Below are 24,512 nucleotides of genomic sequence, written 5' to 3'. Positions count from 1 at the left end.
CAGCAATACGTTTTCTGTTAACATTGAGAAAATTTCTTAGTACTTTTAAGTTTGTTTGCCTTTTAGTTTGGTTTATGGTGTTCATCAACATATTAAAAAAATTTTTTTGTGGAGCATATTTATCCAACTTTTCATGAATGGTTTCCACTTTTGGGGTCATCCACAGAAAAGTCTTCCCTATCTCAGAATTACATCATTACCTAGCTTTTCCTCTAGGACTTTTACAATTTCCTATTTTACATTCAAATCTTTAACTCATCTGGGTATTTTTAGATGTATAGCTCTTTTGATGCCCTTGTCTCTCAGTTGGGCAGAATGCTTTCTTCATCTACGTTCCTCATTACTTGTTATATTCATTCCTGGGCATTTAAAATGTTGTTGTTGTTGCTACTGTGAAAGGAATCTTTTTCCTATTGTATTTTCTAACTGGTTATTGTAGGCATTTGGGAAGAACTCTGTCTCTCTATGCTTTTTATATGAGGATATGGTGACCAGACTGAGGCCTCAGGCCTAGTGGTCTTCCAGTTGACTTGCTAGTTTTCCAACAGTTAAATCTGGCAAACGATATTATTTCTTTCTAGCCTTTTTCATCCGAAAGACACAAAATAGTCCCTCATTGTTTTGATTGCATTTCTTTGACGACTGTTGGGGATGAACATCTTTGCGAATGTCCATCCGGCACTTGTTTTCCTGTAGTGAACTGTCTGTTCATATACTTCTTTAATTCCTCTATTTGGTATTTGTCATGCTTTTATCAATCCAATAAAAATTATTTTCATTTGTTTTCACTTGAAAAATACACACTTATCTATTATTTCTGCCCAGAGAGGAAGAGTCACCAAATGTCAGATGCAAACGTTAGCATGGGAGCCGTCTAGAAAGGCTAGGAGTCCCTGCCAGAGGCAGTAGAATCCTATAGGAATCAGCCAGATGACGAGTAAAACAGGAACCCTGTGCGGAGAAGGTGCTATTCCAAATCACGCAGCCCCAGAGCCTCCTTGGCCCCAGCCCTCCCCCAGTTTTCACCTACTGGGCCCCCCACCTTCCTTCACACCAGGTGGTCTCCCTGACAGGTTTGAAGGGATTATCCAGGATCAATATTTAAAATAGTTGTATTTTTTCTAACTGGAGTTAAGTTTATAAGCTTTTTTTATGTAACCACCAAACACCAGAAATAAAAATCTGGATGAGAGCCAGTTCCACCCGGAGCCAGCACACTTTCTCACAGCCAGGGAGCTCGCCCTTCAGCCCAGTTGTTTTTCCCCTAGTTACTGACATTTCCGCTCAAAAGCTGAACCAACTTCTCAAATTCTTCATCTGAGTAATTCAGTCCCCCACTGATTCCTAGAAATCTTGCCCTCCCAGTCCAGCCCCCAACCCCAGCCCAGCCTCTGACACCCGAGCTGCCACTGGGGCTGGGGGAGGCCCAGGCTCCATGCGATGGCCCGAGCCATGTGACCTGGGCTCTGGCTCTGAGCAAGTTCCTAGGGGAGTTTTAATTGCTGGCTCTGCAAATACAAAATGAGGGCCTGGTAGACTGGGGAGAGGGAGCAAGAGCATCTGCAGGCTGGTCCCGTAAAGAAGGGTGGAAAGAGGTCTTGTTCCCACTAATCCCCAACTAAAGGCTAGAAGAAGACCAGAGTCCACGCAGTTTATCACCCCACACATATGTGTTGAGCACCAGCTGTATTCCAGGCACTCTCCTAGGCATAAGTGAACAAGACCAGCCTGGTCCTTTCCCTGGTAACAGTTGCTGCCCGGTGGGAAAGACAGATATGGAACACGTAATTTCACATCACAAGTTCAATAGTCACAAGTGTGAGAATTCTGCTTATACAAGTGGGAATAATTTCATGGCCTTGCTTATGAGCTCTTTTCCTTTGAAAGGATTCAGGGGAGTGGTAACAAGACTGCCCCAGGGATTTCTGATGGCACTCCTTTCTTTTGCCTCCTACATTTCCGGGTGGGCCGCCTTGGGAAAACAGTCCTCCCTGGCTTGAGTGAGACCAAGAGGGATGGCATGGGAGAGGCTAGGCGGTGCTGGAGTCACCCTCTCCCCCCTGCTTGGGAAACTGGTCTTGAGGTTCGGCCTTGCCACTCTAATGACCTTCCACAGCACTTGGGACTGGTCAGAGACTCAGCCAGATCACCCCAGGTTGGCCTTGGAAATCACTCTGAGTCAGCTCTCACTGACCAGCACAGCCAGGGCTCCTCCCCTCACCTCCCTGCTCTTTTCTGCTCAGAACTCATGTTCCAGATGGACTCAGCTGGCAAGTGTTTGAGACGTGTCTCAGCATCTTGTGATGTGTTACTGAACCTCTGGGCCTTGTGTGGGCTGAGTCACTGGCTCTGACTCGATCCCTGATGCATACTGGCCCCTTCGTCCTGGGTCCAAAAACCAAAGCCCATCTTCGGAATGCAGGCCACAGAGTCCCTGAGACCAGGCCTGGAGGGGACCCCCACTAGGAAGGCACAGTCAATTGGCCCTGTCCTGCAGTTTTTCTGTTCTCCCCCTTTTTCCTCTATACTGATTACTGATTCTTTTTGGGAATGTGTCAAGGGAAGGGGTCATGAGGACTGTCCCAGCCACTGGGCCTTTCTCCCTCCCAGCTTTCTTCCTCACCCCACTTTTGTTCTACCTGGGTTATGAAACCAAATACAGCTGGGAGTCTTGCCTTGACAGGAATATTATTCTATCAGAAAAGATGATTTTTTTTCTAGCAACTTGGAGTAGGTGGTGAATTGATGAGATCAGGAAATGGGAGCAGAGGCAGCTCTTCTCTTGTTGTGGTTAAGGGCATGGATGCCAAATTCGGACTGTCCGGATTCAGACTCTGGCAGTGCCACTTCCTAGCTGAATGGCCTTGGGTAAGTTTCCTGTGCCTCAGTTTCCTCACCTATAAAATATGAATAAGTACCCAACTCATAAGACTGTTGTAAAGATAAAATGAGTTTCAAAATGTACAGAACTTTAAAAAGTCTGTTAGATATAAGTGTTAGTGCTTCTTGTTGTTGGTAGGATAAGCTCTTAGGGAGGTTCTTGTTTGTAGATTTTTGCAGCTTCAGGCTGGCATTTTTACATATGGCTTCCCTTCTCTGCCTTTTCTGGATCAATACTCCATTGCTACTCTGACATCTTTTCTTCCATTTCTGCCAATCCAGATCAGTAGCAACTGGCTGGACCACCTCCTTTGCTCTACTATTTCTGGGACGGGTTCACCAAGGTTTGGATGAGGGCTGGACAGGAGAAACTCTTTCCTAACGTGGACTCTTCTTTTTTCCCCAAGCCTGAGGCCTTGCTCTTTTCTCGCAGCCTCTCTGAGAAGAGCCTGTTTGAAGCATCCATCCGTCTATCCATTGATCCATTTATTCAACTTATTCTATAGCAACTTTTAAACATCTGTCAAGTACTCTGAGAAATACCAGCTCTAAAAAAAAAATTCAGTTCTTGTGCTCAGGGAGGTCAGAGTCACAGGCAATGACAATTCTGGTATACTGAGTGTTGTTATGAATGCAGGTACGGGGTACTTTAAATGCACAAGGGAGGTACCTGACCCAGTGCTGAGTGTGAGGGGTTAATGAGTGTGCTGGGTTCTGGAGATTAAAAGGACTTGGTCAGGTGAAATGAAGAAAGGACATTCCAGGCTGTGAAAGCAGCATGTGCAAAGGCCTGGAGAGGAGGAGAGCAGATTCAGAGCTTGGGGGGATTCAGTTCCCCTCACCCCCAGGAAGGAGAGGGAGCATAGCTTGGAGTAGGGGAGGGGCTGATCCGGGAAAGGATGGGGGCTGTTCTCCAGCTTTTCCGCTGGTGGTCTGGATCTGGCATATTTACTCTACAGTCTCTTACTCTTTAATATTCCATCTCAAATAGCATCCATAAAAGGGAGTTAGTTTTAGTAATTTCCACAAGACCTATATGAAGCTGGAAGGATTCATTATATGTTCCATGGTGTTTTTAATGTTTCCAGATTTCTGGTCAAACACAACAGACTGAACACATATGTTTAAGTCAGATGCCTTGTAGAAATATCAATAAAATGAGAACAGAAGAGGGAAAATAGGTATATACTCATAAAGCCAATCAATACAGGAGAGGAGACAATACAGCAGATGAGAAATACCAATACATCTTTGGAATATTAAAATGAGATGAAAGAGTTAGAGACTGAAAGATGTCTTTGATTTGGTTCCCGGTGAAACAGACCTGGAGATGGAAATCTGACGCTAGAAGTTTACTGGGCAGAACTCTTGGGTACGACACCTGCGGGGGAGTGAAAGAAGCAGGACTGAGCAGAGACAGGCGGAGCTGCGATGGAGTCACAGCAGACCTCATAGGAAGCACTTCAGAGTGGTCCCAAATTGAAGCAAGGGGCTCAGGCCTTGGGATAACTTTGGCTGTGGCAGTTCCCATGATCTATAGTCAATTCCTAGGAACTTCATGAGCCAATACTCCTAGCAGCTGGGAAATGAAACCTCCATTAAAAGGGGGCCATCTGAGTGGTACACCCCAACATTCCTAAAAGAGAATTCAAAGAAAAAGCAAGCCCATTCACACCACAGAACATTGAAAAGGCTCAGGAATTGGGGATGCAGGAGCCTCTAAGGACAAGAGGAGACTGGGTCTGAAACAGGAACATTGACAGGTTCCATCTCTCCCCAACCCCATCAGGGGACTGAAGGTTTACTGTGGAGTAAAGTTTAACCAGAGATGTTTCAGACCCAAAACACCAGATGTAGCAAAGAGGTCCAGGGGAAGCCACTGAAAACAGAAAAAAGTAAAAAGAGTCTTCCAAAAACAGGCAATTCCATATTCTAAATGATGAGATCTTCACTCATTTTTCTGCTCAGCTCAAATAACGCAGCAGACAGGCCCCCAGAGCTTGGGCAGAAGACTGAAGAATCCTTCTCTAAGAAGACTGGCCAGTGGAGTAGAAAAGCCCTGAGATTTTGCGGATGATACTGAGATTTGGGGATTCTCAAATGGAAAAACCCAGCCACGCACTTTATCTCTCTAATAAAGATTAACCAGGCAACAAACCCCACCCATGGTCACACAGCTTTTAATCAGCTTTTTTTTTTTTTTTTTTTTTTTTGAGACGGAGTTTCACTCATGTTACCCAGGTTGGAGTGCAATGGCGCGATCTCGGCTCACTGCAACCTCCACCTCCTGGGTTCAGGCAATTCTCCTGCCTCAGCCTCCTGAGTAGCTGGGATTACAGACACACACCACCATGCCCAGCTAATTTTTTGTATTTTTAGTAGAGACGGGGTTTCACCATGTTGACCAGGATGGTCTCGATCTCTTGACCTTGTGATCCACCCGCCTCAGCCTCCCAAAGTGCTGGGATTACAGGCTTGAGCCACCGCGCCCGGCTTAATCAGCTTTTTAATACCTCACTCTCAAATATGGTCAGAGGTCAATGATGATACTCAATGATGATACTTGAGGAAAAACTCAACATGAAAGAGTGATCAAAACAGTTAGGTGGCAAAAAGAAATCGGAGGAAACAGACACAATGCAAGAAGCAAAACAAGCAAACAGCAACAACAACAAAAACTCCACAACATCCTTCAATGTCCTCTAAGAGGTAACAAACGTTGTTACATTATTGACATAAGAACCGGATGCTATAAAAAGGAACAACTGCAGAATAGAAAGCTAGTAAGTTATTTCTCATTCATTTAAGTTCAGTCAGTGGAAAAAGACAGAGTGGGGTAGGACTCCAAAAAGTAGTTCAGAGCTCCACTGACAAAATTCTGCCATCTTTAACACGTAGCTTCCAAGATCACCCTGGACATCTCAAAGGAAGAAGACAAAGTGAATCTCCCTGGGAGGCTTTTATGGACCAGGTCTATAAGTGACAAAAATCATTTCTGCTCACATTCTATCGGCTAAAACTGACATAGTGTAGCTTTGTATTCAAGAAGAAGGATCTGTTTTGGTGAACACAGTAGCATCAACCACAAGAAGAGTCGGAAGATAAAATCAAGAAAATCTTGCATCAGTCCTAGAAGACAACTAGTCAGGTTGAAGCAAGAAGATGGAAAGCTACAGGAAATAATGTTTCTAGGGGAAAAAAATGGAACTGAAAGAATATCATACCAGGTGTGGTGGCTCACTCCTGTAGTCCCAGCACTTTGGGTGGCCCAGGTGGGAGGACTGCTTGAACTCAGGAGTCTGAGACCAGTCTGGGCAACATGGCAAGACCTGTCTCTACAAAAAATGCAATAATTAGCCAAGTAGTACCAGCTACTCAGGAGGCTGATCTCTTGAGCCCAGGAGGTTGAGGCTGCGATGAGCCATGATTGCACCACTGCACTCCAGCCTGGCTGACAGAGTGAGACTCTAAGCAAGCAAACAAACAAACAAGAATATTAGATGTTTAACTGAAAAAGGAAGTTGATTCAAAGAGTTTTAAAAGGCATTAGCTGGGCGTGGTGGCACATGCCTGTAATCCCAGCTACTTGGGAGGCTGAGGCAGGAGAATTGCTTGAACCTGGGAGGTGGAGGTTGTGGTGAGCCAAGATCTCGCCATTGCACTCCAGCCTGGGCAATAAGAGTGAAACTTCATCTCAAAAACAAACAAACAAACCCAAAGAGTTTTAAAAGGTTTTTGTGAGTGCAGAAGGAAATCATGTCCATGAAAAATGAGCAAAGGGAGGCAATTATTACTTACAGAAAGAACAACAATAATAGAAAAAAATGTAATCATCTAACACCTCATAATAAGATGAAAACTAAATAGTAATTTAACACAAAATTGTAAAACCATCTATTTTGGAAGGATGAAGTTGGGTGAGGGATAGTGAGAAAACAGTGCTAAATCCTCTTCTTTGACAAAGTCATGAGGGAACATGAGAAGCATTGACCTGAGAAATAGCAGGAGAGCCCTACTGGTTAGAAATATGGAGAGAAACCCAGTAAAAATAGCAGAAAATGCTAAAGAGGAAGATAAAAGAGGTGGGAAGGAATGGGCAGGAGACTTTTGTTGTAGTTTGTAAATGTTGTGATATTATTTGGCTTTTAACACTGTATATTGTATTACTTCAAAAATCATAATGACATAAAACATCTATGGATAGAACCGTCTTCAAGCATGACTGGATCCAAGAACTCAGACAAAGTCACCAGGACTTAATCCTCTAGGCTTTGCTTTTGTAATATTGTAAAATATAATTTTGCTCATTGTCCCGTTTCCTGACATAGAGCTCCCCAAATCCTTGGACTCTCCCAAGTGATGAGGGTCTTTTGCATGTTAATGAGATGATTGGTAGCTCCCAGGTCACCTCAGAATGGGGGCTGGTTGCCAGAGAAGCCAATCATGTGATTAGAGGGGTGGAACTTTCTACCCTAGCCTCCCGACCTCTGGGGAGTGGGGAGGGACCTAAGGTTGGGTGGATAAACCAGTGACAAATAATTTAATCATGATTGAATCATTATATGTAATGCAGCTTACATATAAACCCCAAAGGACTGAGTTCTGGGAGCTTGCAGATAGCTGAACACATGGAGGTTCCTGGAGGGTAAAGCGCCCAGAGAGGACGTGAAAGCTCCAGACTGCTTCCCACGGTCCATGCCCTGTGCATCCCTTCACCTGGCTGTTCATCTGTATCCTTTGTAATATCCTATATAATGAATGGCTCAATGTAAGTAAAATGTTTCCCTAAGTTCTGTGAGCCACTTAACAAATTAACGGAACCCAAGGAAGGGGTTAGGAAAACCCCAGTTTATAGCTGTTGGTCAGAAACGCAGGCCACATCCTATGCTTGCAACTGGCGTCTGAAGTGGGAGCATTGTCATGGGACTGAGCCCTCAGCCTGTGGGATCTCTTGCTGTTTTCAGGGGACAGTGTGGGAATAGAATTGAATATGGTTTGAAGACACTCAACTTGTGTCCATCAGAAAATCATCTGCAGAATTGCTTGTTGTTATGTGGGATAAGACCACCCTCACATCCGTCGTCCGAAGTATTATACTGAGCGGCTGTGTGAGAGTAGAGAGCAGGAAGCAACACTTTGGTTTGTCCTATATCCCTACAGCTTTCCTTATATTGGTTTTCTTTCCAATCAGGCCCTCTCATCACAGCACAGGAGCTCCTGGCCTATGCTTTCTTAAAGCTATTAGTGCTAGCAGAAAAAAAATGTCGCTTTCCTGATCATTGTGAACAAAGCCCAAGGACTGAATTGTGCTGGACTGAAGGCTGGGGTGGGGGGTGGGGGGGGCAGTGTTGCCCAGCATCCTCAAAACAAATGGCCTGAGAGGCAGGGATGACTGGCTGCCTGGGGAGTGCTGACAGAAGAAGAAAAGGACCCAGAAAGCAGGCAGACGAAACCACCTGAGTCCATCACGAAAGTCAGTGGGTGGAGCAGGCTGCAAAACTTCAGGTCCCCATCCTGCTTAGACCCTGCTGGATTTAAAGGTTTATTTGCATTTCCATGAGCTTCCAAGCAAACAAGATTATCTCAGCACTCTCCATGTGACTCTTTAGAGTGAACTGCTTTTAAAAAATACGTATTGTTGGAATAAGTAGAAAATCGTAATTATTAGTAAAAGTAACCTTTGGAAATGTTCATTAATTATGTGTATTTTTTCCTTATGAATCATTTGTGTATGCTCGTTGCCTATACCATATTATTAATAAATACATTTATCAGGTATCTCAATACATCTAATAATTGTACAAAATCTAAAAATATTTCAACATCCAAAAAATATTTTATAGACTCTTGTACAGGTCTTTGGAGAGTATCTAGTAGCGTGACTCTCTTTTTACAAAAAATCCAACAAAAGCACTGAGAAGGGAAGTGCCAAGCCAGCTCAATGGATGAAGGGACAGAAAACCCAGCTGGATCCTCCACCAGTTAAGTGGTGCTGCCTCTTCAATTACTTCTAAATTTGGTCCCCCCAAAGCCACATTTCCTACTCAATCGCCATATCCAGGAATTAGAGAGCCACCTTTGTTTTCCCACAGTCTGAAGCATTTTTTAAAGACTGGGGGTAAATAGCTGAGAAGATTTTAAACTACCTTGAAGCCCATGTGATTTCATGCTGTAATTTTTTTTTTTTTTTTTTTTTGAGACGGAGTTTTGCTCTTGTTACCCAGGCTGGAGTGCAATGACGCGATCTCGGCTCACCGCAACCTCCGCCTCCTGGGTTCAGGCAATTCTCCTGCCTCAGCCTCCTGAGTAGCTGGGATTACAGGCACGCGCCACCAGGCCCAGCTGATTTTTTGTAGTTTTAGTAGAGACGGGGTTTCACCGTGTTGACCAGGATGGTCTCGATCTCTTGACCTCGTGATCCACCCGCCTCGGCCTCCCAAAGTGCTGGGATTACAGGCGTGAGCCACCGCGCCCGGCCGGTCATGCTGTAATTTTAATTTCCCCATTAGCACCTTGCAAATCTCCATTCCAGCCAGCAGAGTATTCAGCTGCATTTTGCCATTTACATGATACAAGTTATAGCCAAAAAAGGTTAGTGCAGTGTTGTATGCCTGTCAAGGAATAAGAATGAAATGTGGCGACCAAGCTGCAGATTTTTTTGTAGGAGGAGGGGTGGAAAGGGCGGAGCAACCAGTTCAGTGCTGGCCTGACTGCCTCTTTGCTTTGAAATCCTCCTGGATCCTCATGAAGTTCCTGACCACAGAAGAGACTGAAAATATCCAGATTGGAAGGAAGCATTCTGTGCTCCTCCCACTGTTCCCACTCAGCATCAGTGATGCAGCGAGCGTGTGGGTCTGTATTAGGCCGTTTTCATGCTGCCAGTAAAGACATACCCAAGACTGGGAAGAAAAAAGAGGTTTAATCGGACTTAACAGTTCCATATAGCTGGGGAGGCTTCAGAATCATGGTAGGAGGTGAAGGGCACTTCTTACAGGGCAGTGGGAGGAGAAAATGAGAAAGATGCAAAAGTGGAAACTCCTGATTAAAACCATCAGATCTCATGAGACTTATTCACTACCAGGAGAACAGAATGGGGGAACCGCCCCCATGATTCAAACTATCTCCCACCTCGTTCCTCCAGCAACATGTGGGAGTTATGGGAGTACAATTCAAGATGAGATTTGGGTGGGAACACAAAGCCAAACCGTATCATTCTGCCTCTGGCCCCTCCAAATCTCATGTCCTCACATTTCAACATCAATCATGCTTTCCCAACAATCCCCCAAAGTCTTAGCCAATTTCAGCATGAACCCAAAAGTCCACAGTTCAAAGTCTCATCTGAGACAAGGCAAGTCCCTTCCACCTATGAGCCTGTAAAAAAATATGGGAGTACAATGTAAGATGAGATTTGGGTGGGGATACAGAGCCAAAGCATATCAGGGTCCCAGCAGATATGATTTGTAGAAAAGTGAAGGGTTTAGAGTTTCAAAATGTCAACAGAACTTGAGGAAACATGATTTTGCCTCACTGAGGAAATCTCTCTGTCCAGAGTAAACTTAAGCAATTGTGTTTTGTTGACTCTAAGTTGCAAGACTAATCAAGTATCTCCTGTAGTTTGGAAGGCAAACTGCTGAACTCTGTATTTTTATCTGTTAACTGAGTATTTCCTTTTTCCTTCACAGTGTGTACCACTTAAGTGATTATAGGTCAGACAGTTGTCTCAATTAAGCTGCTGGCAAGACAAGAGGAGAATTATTTGAAGTGTAGGCAATCAAGAGGTTTAGCATGATTGAGAGATGGCTCTAGAGCTTCAGATGAATAAAACTTCAATAGTAACAGTGGGAGGGCAGTGTTAGAGCTAATAATAAATGAGCACTTAGTATGCACCAGACATGGTATGAAAACTTTGCAAGCATTATCTCATTTAATTTCCACAACAATCTATGAAGTAGGTACCATTATGCTCATTTCACAGATGAGGAGAGTGAGGTTCAGAGTGGTAAAGTTACTTGACCAAAGTCATAAGGTAAACTTCTTAGGACCAGAGCAAGCAATCTGACTCCAGGATCCCAGGCTCCTAAGCTCTCTTTAAACAAACTCCATGAATACTCTGGAGGTTATAGACTCTGCTCCTGAAATAGTAGCTGCTCAAAAAACATGAGCCAATTGAATGAATAAATGCTCTGTATTAGGCTGTTGTTGTTGTGCTATAAACACCTGAGACTGGGTAATTTATAATAAATTACAGGAAGCTGTAACACCCACAGAGCTTTGACCCAGTTAAACTGGTGCTGGCATGTACTCATCTTCTGGGGAGGCCTCTAGAAGCATGCAATCATGGAGCAAGGTGAAGGGGAGGCAGGCACATCCCATGGCCAGAACAGGAGCAAGAGAGTGAGGCAGCCAGATCTCACAAGACGTCACTCACTATCTCAAGGACGGCACCAAGGGGATGGTGCTAAACTATTCACGAGAAATCCACCCCGGGATCCAATCACCTCCCACCAGGCCCCATCTCCAACACTGGGGATTACAATTCAACATGAGATTTGGGTGGAGACAAACATACAAATGATATCATGCTCCATGCTGCCGAGGCCTAGGTCAGAGTCACGTGGCTGCACGCTCTGCAAGCCTGAAGGGAAGCCTGAGAGCTGCATTAAGACGGCCTTTCAAACTCCTCAGAACTTTGTTTGAATTTAGAACCTTTTGAATAATTGTCACAGTAATGCCTCGTCTTTGTTTTAGCAGTGTTTAAGCATCGCTTTGTTTAAAAGTGGTGATTATTATGTTTACCACAGAGTTATTTTTAAGAGGGGAAAAATGGTAATTCCTGAATACGCAATGAAAGGGGTTGGTTAAATAAATTATGAAAATACATAAGATAGAATACTTAGCCATTTAAAAATCCAGTTGTATAAGAATACCACAGGACATAAAAACACATTTTTGATATATTATCCAGGGGAATAGACAGGTTACAAAATAGAGTATTATCCTAATAATGTACATATTTATGCATACAAAAATATCTGGAAGAAGATACATTAATACATTAATCATAGTTATTTCCATGTGGTAAGAGTGTAGGTTGTTTTAATTTTCTTCTTTGTGACTAAAATTTTTTTCAAATTGTCTGTAATAATTATATATACACTTTATAATCAGAAAAAGCAATTGTGATTTTTAAAAGAATTTATAATCAAAATTTGATCTTCACTTTAAAATTAAAATATGTGGCCAGGTGCAGTGGCTCATGCCTATAATCTCAGCACTTTGGAAGCCAAGACAGGCGGATCACCTGAGGTCAGGAGTTCAAGACCAGCCTGGCCAACATAGTAAAACCCCGTCTCTACTAAAAACACAAAAATTAGCTGGACATGGTAGTGCACGCCTATAATCCCAGCTACTTGGGAGGCTGAGGCAGGAGAATCGCTTGAACCCAGGAGGTGGAAGTTGTAGTGAGCCGAGATAAGGCCACTGTACTTCAGCCTGGACAACAGCGAGAGACTCCGTCTCAAAATAAATAAATTAATTAGTTAAATAAAATTAAGATATGAAGTTGCAGCTTAATGAAAGATGCAGTATAGCTGGAAAAAACATGACTGCCAGTGTTTGAATCCCAATTCTGTCATTTACTAGCTGTGTGACCTTGGTTAAATTACTTAGCTTTTCTGTGATTCAGTTTCTCTATCTGTAAAACAGACATATTACTTCTTACCTCAAAGAGGTATTATAAGAATTAAATGAGTTACTATATCTAAGGCATTTACAACAGTGAGTGGGCCGAGGTAAGTGCTGTGAGAGTTTTATCATTATTATAAATGCCCTCAGATTCTCTCATCTTACCTTTAAAAATGCGCATGCAGAGGCAAACCTAGTCAGCATTTTGAAGCGCACGTGTTTGAGACTCTTCTAGTCTAAATGTGTGAGGAGGAGATGAACAGAACTCCAGGAAGAGCCGGGCTGGGCCTCCCAGGGCTCGGAATCACCATCTTTAAAGTCCACAGCTTTTGTGAACAACTCATATTTATTGTGTTCTCACTGATTAGCCATATTATTAACCAAACTAGCCAAAATATAAAGGTAAAATCCGAAAAAATTTACAATACAAGGAAGAGAGAATTCTCCTAGCCCAATGCTCAAATCACTTTCCTTGCTGACCCTTGATATCACAATGTCCCCCTAATATAAGCCCCCTTATGAATCTTCCAACTCTTCACTTCTTCTCCCTCACTCCTCCCTTAGCCTCCTCAAACTCCTTCCCTCACAAGCCACCTCACCCCAACCCCCGGGCCTGGCTTTCAGGACTGACCTTCACACGGAAGAGGCAGGATTCCACAGCAGCCCACACCAGCCGTGACCTCTCAGACCTCTGAGGTCCTGGGAAAGGGAGCGTGACCCCGACCCTCCTTAAGAGAAGGAAGTAGCAGTGAGATGCCCTCACCAGGCCTGCTCCCAGCCTGCCTTGTCCCTGGTACAGAGGCTGGGGCTTCCTGCCCGGAAGCACTAGGCCTGGACACAATGGGGGTTATCAGTCACCATCGGGGGATTAGGACCACGGGAGCCCTCCACTTAATGGTCAGGTTTCCAGGCCTTTCCTGCATGAATCTTTACTTCCGTGGAAGCTCTTATTTTGGTCTTTTCCAAGACGGAAACCCTTCCCCGAGCTTCCCACCCCTTTCACCCTGGGTCAACGCCCTTTCACTTCCCAGCCTTTCCTCCTTTGGGTCTAAGTCAACTTAAATTGATAATGATAAGAGCCTGGGTAAGGAAACTGTTTCTGCTCTTTCTAGACATTTCTTTCTTCTTTTTAAATTATAGGTAAAATAGATGCATTAATTTAATTGGCTTCCCTGATGAGACAAATAATTTCATCAACTGAACAAATTAACAAATGATACCTGAATTGAGATTTAAGTTCTTAATCTAATAGTTGGCTTATTTAGCAGCACTTAAAAGAGGGTCTTTCCATATGAAAAATCAGAGGTATTAATAATTTATAAGAAAAAAATTTTTTTAAAGCATAACTTATGTTGTAAGCTTTAATAATAAAAATGGTGGAGTTGCTTTTAAAACTGATCTCACAAAATAAACTACATTTACATCTTAATGTAGCTCTCAGGCCTCCCTTCAGGCTTGCAGAGGGCGCAGCCACCTGACTCTGACTTACAGGTTCCATACATTCTCTTCTATGACTCTCATAACAGAAAGTAGTAGTAATAATAATAACAGCAGAAAAGTAGTCAATGGTCTCCGTTTACCAGGTGCTATGCTAAACATTTAACATCTATGAATTCATTTTTTTATTTGAGACGGAGTTTTGCTCTTGTTGCCGAGGCTGGAGTGCACGTGATCTCAACTTACTGCACCCTCCGCCTCCCAGGTTCAAGTGATTTTCCTGCCTCAGCCTCCCAAGTAGCTAGGATTACAGGTGCCCGACACCACACCCTGCTAATTTTTTTCAAGCAATCTACCCATTTTGGCCTCCCAAAATGCTGGGATTACAGGTGTGAGCCACTGCACCCAGCCCTATTAACTCATTTTTATTTCTCTTTCATTTGCGTCGCTCTCCTACACTTCCCAATTGATCTATTCATAAATCCTGTTGGTTCCTCATTCAAAATATGTACAGATGCTAATCCTTCCTCACCTCTTCCTCCAATAGCACCCTAAGCCACCTTCCTGTCTCTTACCTGGACCCTGTAGAAGTCTCTAATTGGTCTTCCTGATGCTGCAGCCCAGCCATCTGTTTTCAACAGAACAGCCCCAGGTGTTTACATGTAAATCAGATCAATTTGCTAATCTGCTCAAAACCCTTTGATGGCTCTTCCTGTTTAGAGAAAAAAGCCAGATTTCTTACAACAATCTATAGTAAAACTCCACGTGATTTGCTCCAGTCTTCCCTTGTACCTCCCCCATCCCCACCCAACACACCTTAAGCCCCGTCATCTTTTCTCTCCCCTCTCTGTCACTCAGCTGTTGCTGAGCTGGCTTTCTTACTCCTTCTAGAACACCCAGAGGCACACTGCTGCCTTAGTGCCTTGTTCTACCAGGAGTGATTTTTCCCCCAGATTAACTACAGGACTTGCTCCCTTACGACTTCCCTAAAATGTCACCTTCTCAGTGAAGCCTTTCCTGATCAACTTAAAATTGAACATTCCATCCACCACCCTATTCACCTTCTCTCCATTCCTCCTGTATATATACATACATATATGTATATATAATAAATATATATTTGAAATTATAGATATTTGTATATTTTTTTCTGTAACACTAATTCTCACCTAACATATGTGTCATTTGATTGTCTCCTCTTACTGGAACGTTAGTGTCACAAGGGCTGGATTATATTCTTCGCTCTATTCCCTACACCTAGGATAGTGCTTGCATCTAGGCTGCACTCAATAAATATTGTTGTTGAATAAATGATGGAATCAATAATTTTTTCATAATAACCTTTTAAAATAAGGCATTATCCGAATTTCACAGTTTAATAAACTGAGTCAGAAGGTTAAAAATTAACCATATTATTTTAATTAATTTTGTATCCAACACAAATCCTTGCAATTGCATTTTTAACAGTTTTATTGAGATATAATTCACATTTGATACAAATCACCCATATGATTCAATGGTTTTTAGTGTATTCACAGTTGTGTAACCATCACCACAATCTAATTTTAAAACATTATTATCACCTCCAAAGGATACCCTGTTCCCATCAGCAGTTGCTCCCCTCCTTCTCCCCAATATCTCAGCCCTAGGCAAACACTAAACTACTTTGTCTCTATAGATTTGCCTATCCTAGACATTTCATATAAACAGAATTGTGCAATGTGCGTCTTTTGTGACTTCCCTCTTTCGCTTAGTATTTCACTTAATATTCAAGGTTCATTGATGCTGTAATATGTATTAAAACTTCATTTCTTTTCATGGCTGTATAATATTCCATTGTATAGCTATATCACATTTTATCTATTCATCAGTTTATAGACATTTGATTTTTGCCTCTTATTAATAATGCTTTTATGAGCATTCATGTACAAGTTTCTGTGTAGATGTATGTTTTCACTTCTTTTGGGTACATACCTAGAATTGAAATTGCTGGGTCATATGGTAATTCTACATTTGGCCTTCATGAGGGACTTCCAGGTTGTTTTCAAATTGCTGTACCAGTTTACATTTCCACCAGCAGTTCATGAAAGTTCCAGTTTCTCTGTGTTCTCACCAACACTTGTTGTTATGTTTAAAAAAATTGTTTAGCCATCTTAGTGGGTGTAAAGTGATATCTCATTGTGGTTTTTATTTACAGTTACCAAATAGCTAATGATGTGAAACATCTTTTCATATGCTTACTGGTTGTTTATATATCTTTGGAGAAATTATTCCAGACTTTTACCCTATTTTATAATTGTTATTGAGTTGTAGGAGTTCTTCGTATATTCTGGATTAGAGTTCCTTATCATATATCTATTTTTCAAGTAAATTCTCCTAGTTGATGGCTTGTTTTTCTACTTTTCTGATAGTATCAGTAGGAAAAAAGTTTTAATTTTAATGATGTCCAATTTATCTTAGTTTTTTTCGCTTGTGCTATTGCTATTGAATCTGACTCCTAACCTAGGATCACAAACATTTATTTTTATATATTTTTTTCCTATTCTTTTCTTTTTTGAGGCAGGGTCTTGCTCTGTTGCCCAAGCTGGGGTGTAGTGGCAATCATGGCTCACCGCAGCCTCAACCTTCTAGACTCAAGCAATCGATTCTCCCACCTCGGCCTCCAGAGGAGCTGGAACTACAAACATATGCCACCTTTTTTTTTTTTTTTTTTTTTTTTCAATTTTTTGTAGCAACAGGATCTCACTCTGCTGTCTAGGCTAGTCTCAAACTCCTGGTCTCAAGCAATCCTCTCACCCTGGCCTCCCAAAGTGCTGGGATTGCACCTGGCCCTTTTTATTTCAAGTGTTACATAGGCTTATCTCTTTCATTTAATTCTGTAAGCCATTTTGAGCTAATTCTTGTGTATGGTGTAAGGAAGAGATTCACCTTCATTCTTTTACAAATGTATATCTGATTTTCACAGAACCTTTTGTGGAAGACTATTTCTTCCCCATTGGAGAAAAGCATCTTGGCACACTTGTTAAAAATCAATCTATCGTAAATATAAGGATTTATTTCTGTACCCTCAATTCTATTCCATTAATCTATATGTCTATCTTTAGGCTAGTAAAATGATGTCTTGATAAGTGTAGTTTTGAAGCCCTTTTTTTTGGGGGGGGGATGGAGTTTTGCTCGTTACCCAGGCTGGAGTGCAATGGTGCAATCTCGGCTCACCGCAACCTCCGCCTCCTGGGTTCAGGCAATTCTCCTGCCTCAACCTCCTGAGTAGCTGGGATTACAGCCACGCGCCACCATGCCCAGCTAATGTTTTGTATTTTTAGTAGAGATGGGGTTTCACCATGTTGACCAGGATGGTCTCGATCTCTTGACCTCGTGATCCACCCGCCTCGGCCTCCCAAAGTGCTGGGATTACAGGCTTGAGCCGCCACGCCCGGCTTGAAACACTTTGAAATCAGAAAATGTGAGTCCTCCAGCCTTGTTCTTTTTTCAAGATTATTTATTTATTTATTTATTTATTTTAATTTTTTTAAAAGATGGGGTTTCACCGTGATGACCAGGCTGGTCTTGAGCTCCTGACCTCAGGTGATCCACTCACCTCGGCCTCCCTAAATACTAGGATTACAGGTGTGAGCTACAGCGCCTGGCCTTTTTTTAAGATTTTTTTTTTAGCTATTCCGGGTCCCTTGCATCTTTATGTAAATTTTAGGATCAACTTATTAATTTATGAAAGACAGCTAGGATTTTAATAGGGACTGTGCTGAATCTATAGATCAATTTAAGGAGTATTTAAGGCATTTTAATAACATTAAGCCTGCCAATCCTTGAACATGAAATGCCTTTACATTTATTTAAGTATTTAATTTCTTTCTGTGATGTTTTGTGGTTTTCAATGTATATATCTTACACTTCTTTTATTAAATTTATTCCTAAATATTTTGTTCTTTTAGATGCTATTGTAAATGGAATTGCTTTCTTTCTTTCTTTTTTAGGTTATTAATGGATAGTATATAGAACTATAACTGATATCTATATATTGATCTTATATTTTGCAACCTTGCTGAAATAGTGATTGTTTTACTTCTTTTCCAACTTGGATGCCTTTTATATCCTTTCCTTGCCTTACTGCACTGACTAGAACTTCCAGTACAATACTGAATAAAAGTGGCAAGAGCAGATATCTTTGTTTGCTTCCTAATCTTTAGGGGAAAACATTCAGTCTTTTATTGAAAGTATAATGTTAGCTGTGAATGTTTTGTGAATAATCTTTATAAGGTTGAGGAAGTTATCGTCTATTCCTAAACTGTTAAATATTTTTATTGTGAATGGGTGTTGGATTTTGTCAAATGCTTTTTCTGCATCTGTTGGGATGATCATCTAATTTGTTTTAAATTTATTTTTTTTGTTGTTGTTTTAGAGATGGGGTGTCATAACTCACTGCAACCTCTGCTTTGGCCTCCCAAAGTGCTGAGATTACAGGCATGAACCACCATACCAGCACAAATTTTTGTTTTTATTTTGTTGATATGGTATATTACATAAATTAATTCCCTGATGTTAGACCAATCTTGCATTTCTAGGATAAATCCCATTTGGTCATGGTATATAATCCTCTTTATAAGTTGCTGGATTTGATTTGTTAGTATTTTATTGAGGATTTTTGTGTCTATATGTATAACAGATATTGATCTGTAGTTTTCTTGTGATGTCTTTGTCTGGTTGGTATCAGGGTAACACTGGCTTTATAGAATATGTTTGGGAGTATTCTCTCCTATTTTCTAATTATGAAAGATTAGTTTTAATTATTCTTTAAGTGTTTGGTAGAATTCATCAGTTTAAAGGCATCGGAGCCCAGAAATTTCTTTAGGAGAAGTTTTAAAGTTACTAATTGAGTCTTTTTACTTATTATAGTCTATTCAGATGTTCTACTTCTTCCTGAGTCCATTTCTGTAGTATGTGTCTTTCTAGGAATTTGTCCATTTCATCTAAGTTGTCTAGTTTGTTGACATACAGTTGTTTATAATATTACATTATAATTCCTTTTGTCTCTCTAAGATCAGTAGTGATGTCCTGCTTTCATCCCTGATTTTAGCTGCAATTGCATTTTAATGCAAAGATAGTATGTGACTATGGAGTCTTGAGACATTTTTATTCAGGAAAACAAGTGTCTGGAAATTAGTAAGATTTTAGAGGGAGTAATATAAACCATGGAACCAGTAGTATTTTAATGAGAGGTAGTTCTAGCAGTGCAGGGCCCAGCTCCTAAGAACTGTCTTAAAGATCTGGAAAGTCAGGAAAAGCATCTTTGTGTGTTGTGATTGTATCATTGGAGTCCAATAGTATTACCAGAAAAGGCATGTCTCAGCACATAGAGCAGCTGGGAGTTATCTGGTGCCATATGAAAACATTTTTATGGGCAGAAATAATTTGAAAGGGAGATTAAAGTTGTCATGAAATTAACCACCCTTATTCATTTCTATGATAAAATCATAAAGGGCAGAGTTCATCTAACTCCCTATTGCTTTCTTGAATTGTTTTCAGAAAGGCAGTTTAGAAGAAAGGGAAAAACCATAGGATTTTTAAATTCACACAAACCATGTGGCACAAGCAAATTTGTTAGATATTAAATGTTTAGCTAGGGGATTAATAAGCCATTAATGAGTGAGAATGTTTAGAATAATAATAATATAGGTCTAAGGACTGTTACTGATTTGGGGATATCTATCGCATTCAGACTTTAACTAGTTGAGGTTGAATGTATTTCCCATTTTCCTTATAATGTCAAAAATTGACATTATCTATTTTTTTTAATATGAGAAAATTAGGTCCTAAATGCAACATGCCACGCTAAGCCCTATCATAATACTAAAAATCAAAGACTATTCTTTCCATTGAGTTTAAAGAAAAAACAAAGTAAGAAACAAAACAATACAAAACCAAATGTGAGTCCCACAAAAGCAGGGACTCTGGTTTTCTTATTTCATAGTTGTGTCCCAAGCATCGTGCTGTTAACATGAGGACCCCCCAATGGTGAATAAGTAAATGATTAATAGCAGCTGCCTGTCACTCGGTTTCACTGTAAATTATAGTAATGAAAACCTCCTTTTTGTTGAAGAGATATCACAGTTCAAAGTCAAAAATCCCTCTCCCTGCAACTTCCAAAGTGCAGCTATAAAACTCCCCCAGAGAAGTGGTCCCCGAGTGATAAAGCACCCCAACTCGAAGTTTCAGAAACTCAGCCTATCAGACATGTCAGAATCTTAAAACAATCACATTTAAAAACACTGTTGCTGTAAGGACTTTCTTTGATTTAAATGTTGTTTCTCTTGGAAAAGTCTTGTTTTTCTAAGCAAGTTAGGTCATTGAACTGGGCATATGGGGAAAAGGAAAATTTGTAGAAGACATTTTTAAAAAGGAAAGTATGGTTACTTTTTTGTAGGAGTCTCCACTGAGTTTCTGATATCTTACATTTAACTTCACCAATACATGCTTTTTTATCCAAGAATAGATTGAAATACAATTTTATGTCAAGAATTTTCCTAAGACTAGCTAATCATAAGCTTTCCTATGGGGCTATGAGGAGTAAATGCTCTAATGTGTGTAAAGTTCCTGAATACACAAGACAGTCATTCACTGCAGCAGGTTTATTACTCTTGTGGACAGCTCTGTCCTTATTTAACATTTTGGTATTTTCTTCACTGTGGATTTTCTAAAATTAATTTTGATTCTTCAAAGGATTGCCTTAAAATATTATTTATCTTGATGGCTGAACGTTTTGGCTCCCCCTAAATTTTGTGCCTGAAACAAGTTCCCCCGTTGCCTCATCTTAGCCCCAACCCTGGTGGATAATTCAGTGATCTGGGGATGATTTAACAAAGTTATGCAATGTGTACCAGGCCTAATCCCTGCAGACTGAAAATTGTTGGCCTTGTGGAGAAGCAGTATCATCGTAGTTATTTTGTGTTTTTTGTTTTGTTTTTTGAGATGGAGTCTTGCTCTGTTGCCAGGCTGGAGTGCAGTGGCACGATCTTGGCTTACTGCAACCTCTGTCTCAAGTGATCCTCCTGCCTCAGCCTCCAAAGTAGCTGGGACTGCAGGCGCGCATCACCATGCCCAGCTAATCTTTTGTGTTTTTAATAGAGATGAGGTTTCACCATGTTGGCCAGGATGGTCTTAATCTCTTGATCTCATGATCTTCCTGCTTTGGCCTCCTAAAGTGCTGGGATTACAGGCACAAGCCACTGTGCCCGGCCCACAGTTATTTTGTGATAATGAACACAGTTCTCCCTAACCAGTCTTGATTGAACTGGGTTGATCACCTGATCCAAAGACAGCCAGTCCATGGATGACCCAGTGACCATTTGTATGCTTGGGCTTATAATGGTGAGGGAGGCTAATCAGATTCCTTTCTGAAGGAAAGAGTCTAATGACTTTAAATATGGAAATTCAATAGAAGTATTTACAAGCGAAATGAAATGATTTCTGGGATTTGCTTTAAAATAGTAAAAAAAAAAATGAGAGAGGTAAACAGAAGTTTATTTTTAAAAAAACTTTTATTTTAGATTCGGGGTACATGTGCACATTGGTTACATGGGTAAATTTGTGTCATGGGCATTTGTTTCTTGCACAGATTATTTAGTCACCCAGGTACTAAACCTAGTGTTCAATAGTTATTTTTTCCTGCTCCTCTCCCTCCTCCCAGCCTTCATTCTCAGGTAGGCCCCAGTGTGTGTTGTTCCACTCTGTATGTCCATGTGTTCTCATCATTTAGCTCCCACTTATAAGTGAAAACACACAGTATTTGGTTTTCTCTTCCTGCATTAGTTTGCTAAGGATAATGGCCTCCAGCTCTACCCACGTTCCTGCAAAGGACTTAGTCTTATTTTTTTTATGGCTGCATGATATTCCATGATGTGTATGTGCCACATATTCTTTATCCAGTCTATCATTGGCAGGCATTTAGGTTGATTCTATGTCTTGGCTATTGTGAATAGTGCTGCAATGAGCATACACATGAACATATCTTTATGATAGAATGGCTTATATTCCTTTGGGTATATACCCAGTAATGATATTGCTGGGTTGAATGTTAGTTCTGTTTTTAGCTGTTTGAGGAATCGCCACACTGCTTTCCACAATGGTTGGACTGATTTATACTCCAAACAGTGTATAAGTCTTCCCTTTTCTCCACAACCTCACCAACATCTATTATTTTTTTATTTTTTAGTAATAGTCTTTCTGACTGGTGTGAGATGGTATCTCATTGTGGTTTTGATTTGCATTTCTCTAATGATCAGTGATATTGAGCTTTTCTTCATACGCTTGTTGGCTTCATATATGTCTTCTTTTGAAAAGTGACTGTTCTTGTCCTTTGCCAACTTTTTAATGGGGTTGTTTGATTTTTTCTTGTAAATTTGCACCATTTTTTTACAGATGCTGGATATTAGATCTTTGTCAGATGCATAGTTTGACAGAAGTTTAGAAGCAAAGTATTACCATTAGAAGGTGGGTGATGGGTATGTGGGGCTTTAGTATTCTACTGTATCTACTGTTATGTGTATGTGATGTGTGTTAAATTCTATAATTAAAACATTTATTTTTAAATTACAGCTTTTCTAAAACTAGACCAATGAAGAATTAAGGCAAAAGCCAAATCTCTATATCGAGAGTTGCCGTTAGGCTGGGGCCTGAGTGGCCCTCACAAGCCATAGGCATTCCAAAGTTGTGAGGGATTTGAAAGAATGAGTAAGCAGAGAAAGCTGGTCAGTTTAGGGAGGCGAAAGGAGTGATCATTGCCAGAAATAGGTAGATGCCCAGAGAGAGTGGCCTCTGCTAGTTGCAGATTTCCCATGGGGCCCAGCCACGCTATGGTACCTGTCCTTGAATTCCTATGCCATTTCTGATCCCCCTTTGCTTCACATTTATCTTTAAAAATGGATTCTCCTTTTCTTTAGCTAGCTTGAGTCAAGCCTCTGTTCCTCTACATCAAAATAGCCATCTTCAAAACATAGGATTATATGCATGTGTTAAGTCTGGATCTGTCCAAGTGGAGTGGTCCTACCAATCTTGGAATCAAATGAAGATCAGTGTCTTGTGGAGGATAAGGAGAGACTCTTGTAGGAAGCCAGAATGTCAAGTGATTAGAATCAATACCATCTGCCCTCCATGTACAAATGTACCAGGAGAGAGTTAAGAGCACTTTTCCCAAGAGATCTTGACAGTGAACAGGCAGAACTAATAGGCAGTTTGCCGTGGTAGTTTCCTGGGACCACATTGATCTAAGAAGTACATATGGTCACTGAACTGTCGAGTTGAACTACAGGGCCTGTATGCTAGGCCAGTCTTCTCATCTGAGGGGTCTTACATTTTGAATGCTATGAATGCAAGGTAATCTCCCATTTGGATGAGGATGAAAGGCTTAGAGGATGTCCCCTTTGCCCTTCAACTGACCACAAAGAATAAAGGGTTTCTAGGCAGGATGAAAGAAGTAATCCAGGAAAGAAGCCAGGAAAATGATTCTAAAGGGGAGTATCAAGAAACTAGCTATTGGAGGGAATTAGCTCAGAGGTGAAGTAGGCAGAACTTGGTGCCCGTGGAAGGATAGTCCTCTGGGGAATAAGTCTGGATCATCTGAATGCATCAAGGGTGCCAAAGGGAGGGGTGCCAACTCTGCAGCCTCAGCATGGGACATCTTGCTAGAAATAGAAGTTGTAAATCTAATTCAGGGAAATCTGAATTGGGAAAGAGAATATACTTGCCCTGAAGAGCTGAGAGGAGGGGAATGGCCCACTTTGCTCTTTTAGGAAAGTGAGGTGGTGCCATGTACTTCCTGGGTCAAGGAAGGTCATGCACTCATAAAACAAGGAAAAGACAGACAAAAGTGAATACAGTGTCTTAAGTTTAAAGAAGAAAATAATAATCACCATGCACCAACATGCAAAATCACCAGAAACAATTTAACGTTTTTTAGTTGTTTTCTATGCATTTAAATAGTTGAGATAATATATGCTAATTTTAAGTGCCGTTTATATTCGTGGGTCACATAATTTAGGAAGAGGCACTTACTGATATGTAATGTCAGTCCGTAAGTGATTTATTGTCTTTCATTAAAAAAAAAAGAAAAATCCAATGAGTTAGGTCATTTAACATGAGACCTAAAGATGCATAAAAGCCATTTCTCAAGTTCTTTAGCAATGAAAAAGTTCATTTATGTCAGTCTATGCAATACTCCTTTTGTGGAGAGGGAGAGAAAAGAACTGTTGTCTAGTAATTTTCTTGGCACGGGATCTTCACTATGTAATAAGCTTAGCCATTGTTAGAAAAATCTGGACAAGAACAGCACCAGTTATTGTTATAAGTGATCATCAAATAAGGCAAGAGATTCCATATGAACTGTGGGTTAAAGGATATGGCTCAAGAAATGTTTCTTGGCACTGAAAGAGAGGTGGAAACAGTAGACTCTACTGAGTAGAGGAATAGCTAAGCTGTGTTACTTAGGATGCTGTTGGCTG

This window comes from Sapajus apella, unplaced genomic scaffold (genome assembly GCF_009761245.1).
Source record: "Sapajus apella isolate SASKATOON/1434 unplaced genomic scaffold, GSC_monkey_1.0 scaffold64, whole genome shotgun sequence".
NCBI classification, from domain to species: domain Eukaryota; kingdom Metazoa; phylum Chordata; class Mammalia; order Primates; family Cebidae; genus Sapajus; species Sapajus apella.
This window is presented reverse-complemented; position numbering follows the sequence as displayed.